The 18893-nt window shown below is 36.9% G+C and overlaps 1 pseudogene; it reads left to right on the top strand.

The window, feature by feature from the left end:
- Positions 1–2859: 2859 nt before the first annotated feature.
- Positions 2860–3776, top strand: LOC131907803 (olfactory receptor 4A15-like; annotated as a pseudogene).
- The last annotated feature ends 15117 nt before the right edge of the window (positions 3777–18893 follow it).

Raw genomic sequence — 18893 nt, 5'->3', positions numbered from 1 at the left:
GTGGACCCAACGTTACCATCCTTTTGGGTGTGACTTGTCCACACTACTGTACAATATTTCTTCCTAAGAATAGATAAAGTAAAAGACAGAAATTATTTCATTTATTGCTGTGTTTTGGTGAAGTTCATTAATTATTAAGTTTTAAACCATTATCTGGACAAAGCATTCCATTTCAACAGATTAAGATATTTATAATCAACCATGGACATCCTAAAGTGTTTTCCTTCATGTTTTTAAGGGTTTGTTAGCTGTACAATGGTAATTAACAGAAATACTCACACCTAGACAATGTGCAGACACTGACAAGCTGTGGAACAAACCCTTCCCTTCAAGGCTCAAGTGTCTGTGTGGAAAAGGAGATATATTTTAAGAACCAGAACTGGTGGACAAATTTATGAAAACAAAATTTCCCAGAGACACAGGGCAGATACACATACGAACTCAAAAGATAGACAGCTGGCACAGGATGTGCACAAACTCAAACCAGACAAAATCCCAGTACAAAGAAGGAGAAGTAGGTATAAAGTCCCACACCTAACCAAGAAGCTGTTTGCAAGGGAGTATTAGTTTTCTTCAGCGGGGCAACACTAAGCACATTGGCCACACGGCACTGAAGATCCAAGCTCATGAGTACACATCACAAAATGAGACTCCATACATATTTTTCTGTGATTTTTATTTTGTTTTTGTAATTTTGTCTTATTGGCATTTTTATTTGTTTGGCTCTCTTTTTTCTTCAGAGAGAAAGTAGAGAGGGAAAGAATAAGACATTGGGTGGGTAGTGGAGTGGGGAGGATCTGTGAGGAGTTGGAGGAAGAGAAAGCATATGACTAAAATATTTTGCATGAAAAAAATTAATGAAAAGGTAAAACTAGGAAAACTTAATCCAAAAGAAGCTTTTATATCATGTTTATACCAATTACTAGAAACGCATCTAGGAATTAGCAGATGCAGATAGATGAGCAGTTACAGGACTTAATCATGGTGTTTCTGTATCACTTGGCTTGAGTGGATTTTCTCTTGTTGCTGTTGGTTGGCTGTTGGTTTTTTTACATTTTTTCCTACTTTTATGTGTCAGTTCATCCACTTGTCAAGCTCTCTGAAAATATAGGTTTTTTTTTTTTTAGTTTTTAAGATTATATTTTGTAATTTGTTTTTAAAATTTCTCCCTTGCTTTTCCTATCTCCATACTCTCCCATATAACCCTCCCTGTTCTCCTTTAAATTTTGTTCTGTTTTTACCAGTACTGATAAATTAGAAGTCAGGGATCCAAAGAAAGTTTAAACTTGAATTTGTATAACCAAGTGAAAATAAATCTAACCAAATACCAATAAATATCATTCATATTACATGTATTTTATATATGTCCCACACTAATGGTTCATCAAGGGTTCTTACTCCATAGTATTTACAGCCATTGTTGCTCACTATTTAACCCTTTTAATTATCTCCTGTCTTCTTCCTGCCCAAGTTTCTGCTCTACCTTGGATGGCTGCAGATAGCTTATACTTCCCTGAAGTACAAAGACAGAACATTCTGACTTTCTCAAATGTCTGCTGAGCAGTTTAGGCATCAAAATGGAATTTGTCTGAAAAACAATGCTGCCAATATTAAGTTTTGAATCTTGCACAAAAATTTTCACCAATCACAACTGAAAGTATCAATACATGATTTATTTAACTCAAATAAAAATAAATTACATATGTTTAGAATTAATGTAAATATTTAATATTAAATAATATAAAATAATTGTTTCATGTAGTGATTACTTACTAATCAGCAACCTTAAGGGCATACTAAATATATTATATTAGTTTTACTAATACATAATACATTATATTATGTATTACATAATACATTATATTAGTTTTACTAATATAATATTCTACTAAAAATGTTATTATGCCTATAGGGATAGAATTCTCAATGAGCAGAATTCAGAAACCCACACATATTTGGAAAGAACATATGGTCCCAAGTAAGGAATAAAATGTTGTACTTGATTATTCTAGAATGACAGAGTCAAAATAAACTTTGTTACAAACTGTCATAGAAATCCTTGTACTATTTCAATTTCTTTATCTTTGTGCATTCTTGATTCAGATATAGTCATGATCAATTCCTAAATCATATGAGAAGAAAGAGTATACATATACAGTATCAATCTACATTGAATTGTATGGCTTGTTTTCCAAAAGTAACCTTGGTCATAAAAAATATGAATCCAATTGATGTATGCTTATTTGTGTGTGTACAACTGAGTATGTGCATCATTTTTATAAAGAGTAAATTTAACATTTATTTTTGCTCACTTAATCTCTAAGGAAGGTTGAGATTCAGTTATATTAAGACTGAGCATTTAAAGAACAATTAAACTATGTCTGATAGAATTGCTGCTATTTACAAGTGTTAGGAGCTTATACTATGTAATCAGGAAGGCTTTCTGTGTACTTTGACACAAAATTATATTGTTTATATTGTAAATATTATTTTACATAAATATGCAAATACAGCTTCTTCCTGTGCTGTATTTTCACTAGATCTTTTCATAGATAAATCATCCAAGTATCTGCCAGACTGAACCTTGATGATTCATTTTTTTATGTTGTATTTTTTTATTTTATAATTTAATTTAATTTTACATATGGTTGTAGAAAGGAGTTTTTGAAAACGAGTGGGGCAATGGGTGAGGAGAAACAATCTCTCTTTTTCCAGTGAGCTATTGTGTAACCAAGCATGGGATAATTATTTAAAACAATCTCTATACTGACAAGGAGTGTGGGAGCCTTTCAAATTCATCACTTACTCTTGTCTGCAGGCTCTGGTACCAGTATGAGTTTAAAAGTCTCAGAAGAACTTATGGAAAAGAGGAACAGTGTAACTGAATTCATTCTCCTGGGCCTCACCCAGATCCCTGAGGGATTAAAAAGGTTCTATTTGCTATATTGGCAATGACCAATCTGCTCATCATGGTGACCATCATGGCCAGTCAGTCCCTGGACTCTCCTATGTATTTTCCTCTGGCTTATTTGTCATTTATAGATACTGTCTATGCTACTTGCTTCCCAGATGATCGTTGACTTGCTCTATGAAACAAGACTGTTTCCTTCCAGGCTTGTATGATTCAAGTTTTTATAGATCATTTATTTGCTGGAGCTAAGGTCATTCTTCTGGTGGTGATGGCCTATGACCGCTATGTGGCCATCTGTAAACCTCTTCATTATTTGACTATCATGAACAGGCGGGTGTGTGTTCTCATGCTGTTGGGGGCCTGGATTGGGGGCTTTGTTCACTCCTTAATTCAGTTTATCTTCATTTACCAGATCCCTTTCTGTGGTCCAAATATCATTGATAACTTTCTGTGTGACATTTATCCCTTGCTAAAACTGGCTTGTACCAATACTTATCTCATTGGACTCTGTATGATAGCTAATGGAGGGGCAATTTGTACTATTACCTTCTTAATTCTTCTAGTTTCCTATGGAATCATTTTAAACTCCCTTAAGGCACACAGTCTGGAAGGGAAGTGTAAAGCTCTGTATAAGTGTGCATCCCACGTTACTGTGGTTGTTTTATTTTTGTTCCCTGCATCTTTCTGTATGAAAAGCCTGCTTCTACATTTCCCATTGATAAGTTTGTGGCTGTGGTTTTAACTTTTGTAACTCCTATGTTGAATCCCTTAATATATGCCGAAGAAAGAGGAAATGAAAGATTCCATGAGGAAACTTTGGAGCAAAATATTCAGCTCAGTTGTGAGTTGGCTATTTCCTTTTTGAAAATGAAACCCAGAATATATGTTTCTACAAAGACAGATGTTTTATTGCAAACATTTATCATTTTATATTGTTCTCTTTTGGTAATTTAGTTTTTATTCAATGGTAGCCATTTAAATTAATATTTAAGTAAATTATGCTGTCTCTTTAGAGAATAGGTTTGTATAAGCTTAATACTTTATGTGTATCATCACCCTATCTTATTATTCATTTCAATTTCATTTCATTTTGAGTTTCAAATTTATTTTAATAAACATATATACATATTATAATTTCTTCATTCACCCCTTTCTGAATTATAAATTATTTTCTTAGTGTAGTTAGCAATATTAATACTTCCATTTGTTCATCTACATTGTGTCAATCATCAGCGACTTGCTCAGGAATTCAACACATTTACTATAAACTATGCATGGAGTGTTTATTCATCTTGAAGAACATAAAAATACTATAGATAAATGCTTTCTGAGAGATGAGTCCAAGATAGAGAATTAAGAAATTCATAATTATTAGAATTAGAGAAGTTGGCATCTGGACAATATTGTGAAAATGTCAGAGATTGGGGTTTTCCATTAAAACTGTCACAAAGATAGGGAACCTGAATTCTTGAAGAAAATCCTCTGCTTTTACTTATCAGGGTCATACCCTGACCCCAGTTGTATATAGAAACAACATGAGTCTTCCAAAATTTTGCTTTCCAAATTAAATTCTTTAATCCATACACAAAGTGTTTTCTTTAAATCATTATGTGAAATGTAAGTACCTCTTGGTTTCTTACCATAATAGTGTTGGTTAAATGGCAGTGCGGCCATGCCAATTGAAGAGCACACTGGATGTTGCAGTGGTGGAAGAATTATGAGCCATGGTTACCTTTCTAGAGCTTTATTGGGAGAGAGAGGGAGAGGGAGAGGGAGAGGGAGAGGGAGAGGGAGAGGGAGAGGGAGAGGGGGAGAGAGAGAGAGAGAGAGAGAGAGAGAGAGAGAGAGAGAGAGAGAGAGAGAGAGAGAGATATCGCACATGGAGGGGAGAGAATATGGAAGGAGAGAGTGCAGAAAAAGAGAGCACAGAGAGGGCACGCCCGCTTTTTAGGCTGGGACGCTATTGCAGGCTGGTGGTGTAATTAAGGACATAATCCTTACAAATAGTAGGTTTCCCAAGTCCATCTATCAAATAACTACCTCACAACACCGTTCTTCACATCTTCACAAGAGTAATTCTGTTTAGTGTCTGAATTACTTCCAGTGTCAGATACTTCTGGGGTTTGTTAAATCTGATCTTAAATGCTAGAGTGGCCTTATCATTTTATCAGATGTCTTCTGTGGGTCAGAAGTTTTGAGCAGCTCACCTGGGAAACTTCTGTCAAAGGCTATCATCTCATGAGTTGAGTCATTACCTGGCTTTCAGATCATCTATAAGTTTCTTCATTTGCATGTATAGTGTATCTTGAACATGGGGCTTAAATAAGTGGTTGTCCTTGGACCCAACCCTCACATTTCTATGTGGTTATTCCAAATGTTCTATCAAGCACATGAGCTTCAGAATAACAGGTGAGGTGCTTTGAAAGGAAATGCCCCCAAAGGGAGTGGCACTATAAGAAAGTGTGGACTTGTTGAAATAGGTATAGCTTTGTTTGAGGGAGTGTGTCACTGTTGGGAACAGGTTTTGAGGTTTCTTTTGCTCAAGCTTTTTTCAGTGTGACTTGGAGTTCATTCCCTGTTGCCTGAAAGTCATACTCTCATGACTTTTGTTCCCACACTTGGGCTATCCCCCTGTTTTGAGAGCTCCACTATTTTCCATAAGCTATGGCTTGTGTGTAGGTTTAGATTAGTAATTTTTTGTCTATCTTTTATCATAGATGTTTTGAGGCAGAAACTTCTTACATTTTATCTTTAACTGTATATTTTTTAATATAATATAAATCGCCGGGCGGTGGTGGCGCACGCCTTTAATCCCAGCACTCGGGAGGCAGAGCCAGGCGGATCTCTGTGAGTTCGAGGCCAGCCTGGACTACCAAGTGAGTTCCAGGAAAGGCGCAAAGCTACACAGAGAAACCCTGTCTCAAAAAACCGAAAAAAAAAAAATATAATATAAATCCTGTAGTTTTTGTTAGACTTCTATAAATAATATGAGGTTATTCCTATTCAGACCTCCACAGACATCACTGAAATATGTTTTTCTTTTTCCCAGGACTCCTGTACAGAGGCCTTATTTAGAGTAAAAATCTCTCAAGCATGTCTTTAATAGACTCGAAAGCCTGTGTCTTCTAAAAACATTCAAAGAGCTGTGTTGAATATTTATTTATATAATTTTTAACTAAAGTTTTTAAATTATATTTTTTATTTATTCACTGAAAATCTCACACATGGATCTCATTTATTCCCTGTATCTCCCTCCAACTCCCCCTGGGACCTACCATCTTTTCTCACTTGTGATTTTACATGCTCTTTATTATTATTATTATTATTATTATTATTATTCCATTTAGTCCAATTAGTGCTAACAGTGTATAAATGATTGTTGGGCCACACATTGTGTGGTAGGTAACCTACCAGCAGCCACATCTCCAAGGAAGAATGACTCCCTTATTATCCATCAACTGCCAGTAGCTCTTCTGCTAGAGGGGATCCTTGGAAGCCCCTCCTTAAATCTTAATCAAATTTTTAACTGGCTTGACCTTGTACAGGTATCCACAGATGCTGTGAGTTGATGGTGTATATCAGCAACACTGTGTCCAGAAGACAGCATTTCATAGGTCTTCTCCCTATCTTCTGGCTCCTACATTCTTCCTGTCCCATTTGCTATTGTGTATACTTAGTTTTGAGTAGGAGAAGGCTTGTATGGATGGCTTATCTATTGCTGAGCACTCACAGTCACTTACTCTCAGCAATATGTTTTACCAGCTAGTATTCTTGTTGGGCTCTCTTTTCTTCCAGTTAAAGAATTAATTTGCAAGGAAAAAAAATCCATCTCTATAGGTTGTATCAGAGAAATCTCAGATACAGTAAGCAGGATCAGACATAACCAGCAGTTGAAGAAAGGCTTTTATTGAGATTGAGGAAACACATACCACAGAAAAAGACCCCTACCCCAAAAAGCAGAGGAGAAACTCAGAAGGCTGAAGCCCAGCATTTCCTTGAGTGCTGGGAGGTTTTAGATTTCTGAAGGGGACTTCCTTCCCTAATTCAGTATGGGTCAGTTTGAAGAAAGACAATGACTGATTGGCCCACAACATGTAAACATGTCCTGATCTGGTCTTGAAGATGCTGAGCCTGTCCATCAGCAGGGGGCATGCTGACAGGAAAAAATGGTGCACAAGACCTTTGCTTTAGGCTTCCAGGATTTTGTCTCAGGTCAGGCAGGTGAGAAATGAGCCAGTCATCTTGGAAGTTTCCCATCTTTATCACTCAGGCCTGCTCCCTCTTCCTATCTGTCTACTTATAGGGGAGTCTGTCTCACTCCTAGTCTTTCAATATGACCAGTTATATGTCTCTGCATTCACCACTTCCCACATCAATAAGAAGCTCCCCTAACCAAGATTGAGGGAGCACAAACCACAAACACAAATATTTAGAAGGAAGTTTGACAATATGACCATTTCTTTAAACAATGTCAGCAGATGCACCCACCCGCACAACCCAGGGCCTATACTCTCCTTAGTCATGGACATGTGACCATTTTATAGTACCAGACATAAAATCCCTCCTATAGAACAGGCCTTAAATTCAATATAAAAGTGGTTGGTTTTATAATATGCAATTGTGGACACTATGTGTTACAATACCAACCTCTTAGTCAAGATGTGCTCAGTGGTGCAACAGTGGCATGCCATTTATGGGGGTAATCAGTGTGTTGTCATTAGGTCTGAGGCCAAGTTCCACAACAGGAGATTTTATGGCTATTGCTGTGAACCTGGTCAAAGGTTCATGGCTGGTAAGGTAGTAGACCTTAAGGGTGACCCGTTGCTTCTGTTTTGGCAAATGAACATGTTGTCAAACTGTTTCCTAAATATTTATGTTTATAACCATCAAGTAGTATTGCCTTCAGCCTTGGTTAGCTCCTTTGTGTTAGTAAACAGAAATCATTGCAAAGAGATAACTAAGGCTGGTCAGGGGGCTAAAGTTACTGTTGAGTGCTTGACCTCAAAGCAAGTTCCATACTGCCTGCTCCAAGACTCGGAGAATATTGAAAAAGAAGGGAACTGATAAGTCTTTTCCACCCTGATAGGCCTCTCCACAGGAAATCCAAATCAGACTGAATCAGGAAAAGCCTAGGTTTAATGGGTGAAGTGTTCCAAGGTGATTCCCTGGCCCCTCAGAGAGGAGACCTGGAGGAAACACCAGAAGAACCACATGTCTGTTTTCTGGATTGCAGCTTATATACCTCATGGGAGTGGTCTTGAGCCTCTCTGGGGGTGGAGCTGTGTTTGGCTGGCTTTGAAGGGGTGGGTTTAGGGAAAGAGATGGGGAGGGGAGTTGAGGAGAATCTTCCACCAGACTTCTTCCAAACAGGAACAAGATGAATGGAACAGGTACTAGTTATGGAATTCACTCCTTCCTGGAAAGTTCTTGCCAGTTGCTGGATGCTGGAAGAGGGAAATCATTGTCTTCAGTACTGTAGCAACAGGTAAAATGTATTCATTCTCCAGGGGATAATTCTATACTCATGGCCCTGTAGGTGACTTGTTTGAAATCACTAGCTCACAAAGCAAATATCAAAACTAATACAAAAGAAAAAACAGTAGGAGGGAGGCTTGTTGGTTTGGAGATTGGTGGGCTTGGTGAATTTGTACAGAATGCACTATGTACTTGTATGCCATTGTCAAGCAAATTAATTTCAACAAAAAAAGAAAAAATTTGAAGCAATGATTCCCCGTATATTTTTTCACCTAATTTTCTTGGAATATGAGTAGACATGAAGAGACAAACTCTTTGGGTTGTGTCTTTGTGAAGAAAGTCCTATAGAGTTAAAGCATATATTTCATTATGTTCCTCAACATTTTTATTTCCCAAAGGGCAGATCTCAACTGGAAAACAATGGGGTTAATTGAAGTAACAGTATAGTTCAGTTAGGAAAACAAACATGTGTAGTTTGTCTGAATTACTTCAGAGAGGTTATAAGCTATTCCACATAGGAAAAAAATTTGGCTCAAAAATCCCAATACTTATTCTTAAGCTGCCACAACGTTTTTTCTTTATTTAAAACAATGCTATAGGTTACTTTAAGATGATTTTTTATTGGCAGAAAATAATTATATACAGTTGTCTGATAAAATATGACATTTTGAAATGTATATGATTAAATCACATATTGGCATATCCATCATCACAAATATGTATGATTTCCTTTGGTTGAGGCCATTATAATTCTTTTGAATATTTTAAAATATACAGACATTTCTGTGAATTATAGCCATCCTGTTGTAGAGAACACTAGAAATTATTCCTTCCTCTCTTACCCAATGTTTTAATTCCTAGTCACCAAGTTTTCTCTGTTCTGCCTCTCCTCTATAGAGGACTAAAGACAAAAGATTCTGTTTTGTGTGCCTCCTTGCTCTATATTATTGTTTTAATTAGCTCCATTGTTTCTGTGTGATACCTGTCTCTCAGGAAATGAAGACATTAGAGATCATAATGAAACATAACCTTTAATTGTGTTACTATTGTTATTTTATGCATATAAACATTTCACTTGATTGCATGTCTGTGCAGCACATGTGTGCATGGTACCTGGGGAGGGTGGAAGATGGTGTTGTATTCTATGGAAATGGAGTTACAGAAGATTGTGAGTCACCATGTAGGAGCTGGGAATAAAACCCGTGTCCCCTGAAAAAGCAGCCAGTGCTCTAAAGTGCAGAGGCATTCATACAGATGCTAATATATGTCCTTTAAGTCTTTGTTATAGACTTTTCTGAACACAATTATCTTATTAGCTTATCTCAATTCCTTATTTTTTCCAGTGACAAGATTTCATTGCTTCTGAGGGCTGAATAGTGTCCACTGTATGCTTAGGTCACCCTTGTATTTACCCTTTTGCAGAGAACCATCGAGTTGGCTTGGCCTAGCTGCCTTGAGAGGCACGTGCCATATGTTTTTCAGGTTAGATGTCATGGCTCTTGGGGCATAATGTGCCTTCTAGTTCCCAGGAGACTGATGTACTCCCTCAGGCAGTGAAGTATTTAGGCTGCTTTGGTTTCTCTGTATGTTCCCTTAGAAGTCAAGGAAGTATGATGGCTTGATAGGACCATTGGTCTTAGACATTAATGTTCTGTACCTTGTATGACTTGCAAACATCACTGTTTCCTGGTAACTACAACTGTATTGATCTTGGCAATTGCAATTATATTCTGTTTCTGATAAAGGTATAAAAAAGTCTTATTGCTCTCAATAAAATTGTCACAACCTCAGTTGTGCTGTGGCTTCTCCAACCTGACCTGATTTCATCCTCACAGCTGTATCAGGTAATCTTGGACCAGTAGGTAAGTGCAGGTGTCTATGCCTATTCATCCACATGGTAACATAGGTTGATTCCATTTTCTGGTTATTGTGAATAAAGGCACATTAGGTGGGGAGTTCAGGTGCATCTTCAACCTATTGATCTCTTTTCTTCTGGATATTTAAAAAACAATGGACTTGCCTGGCCACAGGAGAGATTTACCTCTAGCTTTCTTTGCAGAATATGTCTTGTATTTGTTTTAATATTGGCCATAGTAACTAACATTCTCATTAGTAACATGTGATGTCCTTTTTCCACATGATTGCCATCATTTTTCATTTTGTATCTTTCTGATAATAGTCACTTTAACCAGAGTGAGTTCATATCTCACTGAAGTTTGTATTTCTGTGACATTGAAAACTTTGTCGTATCTCTTTTTAGCTCATTGTATGTCTTTCCCTAGAGAATATCTGTTCAGATCATTTGTCAGTTTTAAAAGCAGATATATTTTGATTTGAATTTTAACAATTTTAAAGTTTTTGGGTCTTATCTTTAAAGTGTAATTTATTGTATGACTTTTATATGAGAAATAAGGGTGTGGTTTGGCTTGTATATGTGCATGTTTTCTTAGTTGTGTTTCTATTGCTGTTTGACAGACCATGATGAATATCAACCTGGGGAAGACAAAGCTTATTTCTTCTCACAATTCTCAGGTCATATCTACCATGAAGGTTAGGGAAGTAACTCAATAAAGAAGTTGAAGCAGGAACTAAAGCAAATACAATGGAGGAATGGAGCTTTGCACATTGGCTTGTTTTTCATTGCTCTCTCAACATGTTGTTTTATACAACCCAGGACCACAAGCCCAGGGTTGGCACTGCTCATATTGGGTTGGATACTACAGCATCACCAATCAAGAAAATGCCCAACAAACATGACAATAAGCTTATTATTAATTTATGGACTTTCTTTCCTTTTTAGGTCTTTGATTCTTTTATCCCAAAATATTCACTTAATTGACAACCAGCAATTTTATGTTTTAGCATTTTTTTAAATTTATGGATTAAACTTTGGCCTCCATGTGCTTGAATTTTAAGAAAGCTGATGACATGCAATATAGAACCTGTATGCTAGGAACAACCAATCTTGGTGATCAAGGCAAATTTAGGCTTTGATTCTACTATTATATTAATGTTTCATTTTGGGAATATTATATTCTTTGATCTTGAATTCTTTTTATGTGAAAAAAGCAACACATTAGATATTTTCACAAACTTTACTTAATCAATAGCTACAACTTTATATTTTATTATTTCTTAGTTTGTTTACCGATAAAAGTGACTATCATGTGCTTGAATTCTTAGATAAGTCATTGTAATAGAGAACAAAATCTCAAACATGAGCTGAGTATGGTTGTTTTTGATATTTTGTTTATGTTTTGGCAAATAGTGCTTGCTTGGATTCAGAGGGTGGGGCTAGCCACTAGTTAACCATAGAGGTTTAGAGGACTGTACAGAGAGGGACAAGAGGTGGTAAGGCAAGGCTGAGATAGGATCTTGGCCCTTTTGGTCAGAAGAACTGAAGAGGTAAGAAGCAACTATGGCTGCTCTCCTGCTTCTCTTATCTTTTAGGTTTATACTGTGATATCTGACTCCAGGTTTTTATTGATAAGATTAAATAGACATGCTTTATCTGACTTCCAAATTTGTGGGCACAGATTCATGAAATAACTGCTTGCCAATAGCTTGTAGTCACAGGCACAAACCAGACCTGTGCATAAGAACTGCAAGCCCTATGAGCATGTCTGGGATTTTCCTGTTGCTGTATTGCCACAGCAATCTCTACAAGCCCCAAACTCCACAGGTGCCTGGGCTCCAAACATCACTGCAGTTAGCCCCTCACCTTTGTCCAGGTCTGCCTTCAGGCAGCTCTGTGCTTTCACTTCTCACTGGTCACAGATGCTGTTTTTGCACATTCCCCCATGTCTGCTATTCAGATGACTGCCTCTTTGGCTCCTTTTCCCAGTGGATTGTGGCCTTTCCCTGGACTGCCTCCTCAGGCTGCTGACATGTGGTCAGTGACAGCTCTATTCATCCAAGCAGTGGACCACCTGTGTTCTCCACTTAGATGTGCTATACAGTGGCAGCCAGCCTTATGCTTCACCGTCATCTTCAGCAGATTTGGTGAGACAATTGGGTATTCATATAGGAGAGAATTAGTTTGTTTGTTTTTTTTTTTTTAAAAAAAAGAGAAAGTTTTTTTCCCATGTTAAGAAATGGTAAACACTATTACGGTAGAAGGAGTTAGGTCTCTGTATGATTAACCAATAGATGGTTTAAAAATGGAACAATTAAATGAAGGGATAATCAACTCAGATGGGAATGACATAATTTTAATTACCATTTTGATAATTCTTGTTTGATCCCTAAAAAAGGGTCATTGATATGAGTGCCAAGATACAGGCCTTAGAAAAAGTTACTAGAGAAAATACTGCAATTTTGACTGACAAATTACAAGTCTTGGAAAAATGTACTAAAACAGATAATAGAGATATTCAGATAAAGAGAAAGGAATTTAAAGGAGAACTGACATCACCATTACATTAAAACTTAGAGAGGAACAGCCCCAGGTTATCAAACATCTACCCTTTATTTATCCAGTCACCTTGTAGGAACAACAGAAATCCCCAACGCTATGTAAGATCTGAGTGGATACCTGCGGAAATGTTAGACTTGAGGCAATTTAATGCTAGATTTGAGTCAATTCTTCAAATTTGAGAAGTGATAGTCTCATATGGTATGCATTCACCATTTGTGAAGTGCTGTGGGATGGTCTGTATGTCAAATTACTCTGATTGGTCAATAAATAAAACACTGACTGGCCAGTGGCTAGGCAGGAAGTATAGGTGGGACTAAAAGAGAGGAGAAAAGAAAGAACAGGAAGGCAGAAGGAGTCACTGCCAGCCGCCACCATGACAAGCAGCATGTGAAGACACCGGTAAGCCACAAGCCATGTGGCAAGGTATAGATTTATGGAAATGGATTAATTTAAGTTATAAGAACAGTTAGCAAGAAGCCTGCCATGGCCATACAGTTTGTAAGAAATGTAAGTCTCTGTGTTTACTTGGTTGGGTCTGAGTGGCTGTGGGACTGGCAGGTGACAGAGATTTGTCCTGACTGTGGGCCAGGCAGTAAAACTCTAGCTACAGTGAAGCAGATGTTAAATTCATAATCAACTAGTAACAGAATTGTCCCACAAAACTGGAAAGACTTGGCTACAGCAGTATTGGAACCTGTGCCTCAATTACAGTGGAGGGCCTGGTGGAAAGATGAAGCTAGGACCGTTGAACAACAAAGTAGGACTAGAGGTATTGAAATCTCCCAAGACCAACTTCTTTGAGAGGGCATGCTGATGTACAAAGACAGACTATATATGATGCTCATACCCTGGCTCTATGCCATGCAGCAATTTTAAATGATTGGGACAGAACTGAAAAAGCAGAAAGCGAACTGAATCATGTACTAAAGTTATACAGGTCCCAAAGGAAACACTAATTTTTTACAAAGATTGACTTCAAGTGTAAATAGAGTGGTACCAAATTCAGAAGCTAGATAAATAATAATTGAATTTCTGGCTTTTGAAAATGCTAAATCACAATGCAAATGGGTAATTAGGCCCTTGAAGGCAAGATAAGCACCCATAGAGTAATGGATCTGAGTTACAGTCAACACTGAATCCCATAACCATGATGATGCTTGGATAGGAGAGGTGATTTACAAAGGCTTAAAGAAAAATCAAAATGTCAGATATTTTAATTGTGGCACACAAGGCCATCTAAAAAGGGATTGTAGATAGGGCATTCCTAGAAACAATGTTTCTTTTAATCCAAACAGAAGGCTCTTGGCTTCTGGAGGATGCACAAGGTGTGTCAAAGGCTGACATTGGACCAATGAATGCAGATCAACAAGGATAGACAAGTTAACCCTTTGCCATTGGAAAATGACTTTGGGGGCCTTTCACAGGCCCCCATGTCAATTTTGGTTTAGTCATTCCCTGTCACCATGGGGGAAACACCTTCCCAGAGCAATTAAAGGACCTAATGCCTATTGTAAAAAGTCATAGTTCTCTGGATGATAGAACAGCTTTAGATGATAAAAAAAATTTCAGGAGAAACCACAGAGCAAATATTTTGGCAAACTTCTTTAAATGAGGAAAGACCAAAGTTAAAAATACGAATAAATGACATTGCAATTGCAGGTCTCATAGACATCGGGGCAGATGTAACAATAACAGCACCAGAATCTTGGCATCCAAATTGGCCTCTTCAGGAGGCAAATGTTCAGTTTTTAAGGATTGGAACTTTATGTCAGGTAAAACAAAGCATGATATGGGTCAAATGTATAGGACCAGAAGGACAGAGAGGAAATTTAAAGCCATATGTGGTTAATACAGCAATGAATTTATGGGGATGATACTTGTTACAACAATGGAATACCCAGATTAACATTCTTCCAGTCTCAGAAACAAACCATAAACTAATGTATATTTCTGGAATAAATATTCAAAGGTATCATATGGAACAGTCATCGACCATTCAGGTTGTACAAAAGAGGGACACAACACTGTTGACTTTTCAAAGGTATCAACAGCCCTACCTTTAAAATGATGGACAAACCTGTGTGGGTGGAACAATGAACTTTGACATCAGAACAATTATAGTCTTTAGAAAAGCTGGTACAGAAGCAGTTAAATACTCAACATATTGAAGAATATGGAAATGATTCGTATACAGTTTCCTCAATCTATAATTTAAAATTATATGGATGATATCCTTCTAGCTGATTCAAATGTAGATATTTCATATAAAATGTTTGAAGAAGTACAGAAAATTTTGCTTTGTTGAGGGTTACAAATTGCCTCTGAAAAAATACAGGGAGAAGATTCTTTTAATTACCTAGGATATAAAACAGGTTTACAAAAATTCAATTCCTAAAAGGTATAAATCAGGAGAGATAAATGCAGACTCTTAATGACTTTCAAAGATTGCTGGGAGACAATAACTGAGTAATTTGTTTCAAACATAAAAAGATGGCAAGGACTTAAAGAGTCCAAGAAAGTTATCAACTGAAACTGAGAGAGAATTGTCTTTGGTGGACATGACAAGTAGTTATAGAAAGATCTAATTGAACTCTAAAAGATATGCTTAATAAAAAGAAAGGAGTAATAAAGATCCCCAGAGATAGATTGCATAATGCTTTATTAACTTTAAATTTTCTAAGTGCTAATGAGAAAGGAACAATAGTTGCAGAGAGACATTGAGTAAGAGGAAAAAAACCCTACTAAATTAAATCAGCTTGTATACTTTAAAGATGTGTTGACCTCAGAATGGAAACCAGGATATGTGTTACATTGGGGAAGAGATTTTGCTTTTGTTTCCATAGGAGAAGGAAAGCTGTGGATATTATAAAAATCAATAAAGATCTGATTTAACCAAGAGATACTTCTTGATGAGAAGAGGTGATATTTCATCTAACAGCATGACCATTCAATCTAAACTAACTTATAAGACTGACAAATGCTTTTCATTTGATTAGAAGTAACTTGCCAAGAGGGAAACTCCCCAAAGTTAGGATTGGGGCAGGGTTTTGTTTTTGTCTTTCCAGGAGAATGAAGACACTTAGCTAATGAATCTGAAGACCATTGGACAAATGAGTTATCTGAAGAAAAAGGATGAAACATCCAGAGAAAATATTCCAAGAAAAGAATAAACTGGCTTATTGGTATACCACATTTCCAACAGGATAAAATTTCATAAGTCTTTCTAAATGTTTGTTTCTGCTGTGCACTACAGACACATATTCCAAATGGTCGTTTTGTAGTCCTAGCTCAATTAAAAATTTAACTGGCTTTGGAGTTGGAGCATGGCTCTCTCCTTCTCTTAAATCCAAGCATGCTTGTTAAAAGGAAAATTCAAAATCTATTTTAGGTCAGAAAAGCCACCTTATATGAGACAGAAGGAAAATCAAAATTAAGAGACTATTCTCTTGCCAGTAATATCATAATTCTTTGGTTTTATTTTGGCTCTTTAAAAGTTTTCTTAAGATATAAATATTATCTTAAAATTTATAAGATTTATATATATATTTTAAACTTTTTGTTATGATATTAATTGTCATATAGAGTACTAACTAATTCTAGAAAAGGCTTTTTCTAGCTTTCTCTATATGATTTCAGGTTTGAGTCTCTGTCAGGTAACTGTGAATTAAGTTTTTGTACTCTGGATGTACTTAACAGACTATGATCTTCTAACCTTTTCCAGATCTGCTGCATATAACATTTTAAATGTTAAGTTTTTTTCAGTGAACTATTACCATGCCTAATAGCAAACTTCGAAGTCTCCAAAAGGAGGATGGGGCCCCACAATGATGATTCCTGACAAACGCCACCCAAAGGTTGGATTTGGACAACAAACTACAAAGGACATTTTCATGGTGGTTAGCTGAGATAGTCCAGCCTCACAGAGTACTCTAGCCAGGACTTGAGATATAAGCCCTGCACTTTCCCATTACAGAGACTGGACAACAAATGATATAGATAGCTCTCCCACGACTTAACAATTATCCCAATTTTTTCAAGGTCTTCTAAAGAAGCTGTTACCTCCAGAGAGCAGGAAGTAATTTTAAGAACACAACACTCACATTCCCAAGTGGTGGGGTGGGTGGTTTTCAATTATTCAGTGGATCATGAATATTTGTCATATTTGGGGAGTTGGTTATAAGTTGCTATTGGTAATGATCAGGGAAAAACCTGAACAAATTATTAGATTCAGGGATCTTGTTCTGAAAAGAAAAAGGAGGGATATAGAAATGATAGGCTAAAAAGGTAGATTACTGAATCTACTTTTAAACCAGAAAAGCAACCACTAGTCTTAAATATTTTACCTTAATGTGGATTTTTGAATATTAATACAAATTTGAGGTTATTTTTGTTATACTGTAAATATGTTTCTACTCTAGTTTAAAATAATTTGTATATTGATACAAATTTAATGTTATTTTTGTTAGAACATCCTGTATATACTTTTCTAATCTTGTTTAGGGTATTGTACATCTACACCTCATTTAACAATGTAATGTAAATTTGTAGTCCTTGAAAGTTGTTATTAAAAAACTATTTAGGATAATAAAAAATGCAGGTTATTAATTAGTCAGCTATTACAATAAAACTTATAGTCTTGTTAGGTATGTTTTCCAGGTCAAACAAATATGTTTTAGACAGACAGGTGGTCTTCAAGCACTTCAGAGACCTTCAGAATATGACATTTAAGATGTTTTAATAACATAAGGTTCTATTTTTATGACAATTAGACTGTCTGCTTCTGGCAGCACCAATCTAAGAATATGATGGGCATTGAAGAAACTTCATATGGAGTTTACTTTCTTTGAGGCAAAAGTTAGGCACTGGGCAAAAAAACTGCCCTTGCCTCAACTGCTGACAGTATGCCCTCCAAATTGGACAAGAGGGACATAAAAGAAAGTGACTGCTGAACCTTGCCAAGACGAGATGGAACAGTCCTTCAAAAATCCTGCTTCCAGAAAACTCTGTCAAATATTCTAGGCCTAGAGGCTGAAGATGGATGTTCCAACGTTGTTATAGAAGAACCTTGGGTTACTATCTAGGCAGCCAGCTATTTCTGTCATTTCTTAATATTGGAAGTTGTTTGCTCTGTACTTCCTGTTTACTCAAGTAATATTATATTCCTCTCAGGTCTCTGATGGAGTTGAAGACTAGATAGTTATAGTTACATTATTCCTTGTTGACAAAGTCAGAAAAGAAACTCACAAAAAAGGTATAAAGTATAAAAGGTGGAGAGACATTAAAGGTAGTTTTGAATTGATAATGCAAGTTAGGATAGAAAATGAATTATGTACAACAATTTGGACTCACCTACATAGAATAAAAAAAGTATTTCCTCTGCATTCATAAAATGCTATGGACTGGTCATTGTTAATATAATTCTTGCTTGTATATGTTTGTATATAATTATTGTACTTACTGTATATAGTTTTTCTATGTTAGTTAAAACTTTCCCCTTTTTGTTTTTTTGGTTTACATTTTTCTTTATTAAGAAAATTTCTACTCACTCTACATACCACCCACAGATCCCATCTCCTCCCTCCTCCCACCCCTCAGCCCTCCCTCCCAAGCCACCTCACATCCTCACATCCCCCAAATCAAGGTCTCCCATGGGGTGTCAGCAGAGCCCAGCACACTGGGCCTAGGGAGGTCCAAGACCCTCCCCACTGGATCAAGGCTGGACAAGGTGCCATACCGCAGGCACCAGATTCCCAAAAGCCTGCCCATGTACCAGAGACATATCCCAATCTCCCTGCCTGGGTGGCCCCCAAACAGTTTGAGCCAAACAACCATCTTCTGTATTCAGAGAGCCTAGCCCAGTCCCATGGAGGCTCCACAGCTACTATTCTACAGTTCATGGGCTTCCACCAGTATGGCCACGTCTTCACATCATGATCTCGATGTCCCCTGCCTGCAGAATCCCTCCTCTCTCTCATTGATTGGATTCCTGGAGCTCAGCCTGGTGCCTAGCCATGGATCTTTGCATCTGCCTCCATCAGTCACTGGCCAAAAACTCTATGATGGTGGTTAGGGTATTTACTAGACTGGTCA

This window comes from Peromyscus eremicus, chromosome 4 (genome assembly GCF_949786415.1).
Source record: "Peromyscus eremicus chromosome 4, PerEre_H2_v1, whole genome shotgun sequence".
Lineage (NCBI taxonomy): Eukaryota > Metazoa > Chordata > Mammalia > Rodentia > Cricetidae > Peromyscus > Peromyscus eremicus.
This window is presented reverse-complemented; position numbering and strand designations above follow the sequence as displayed.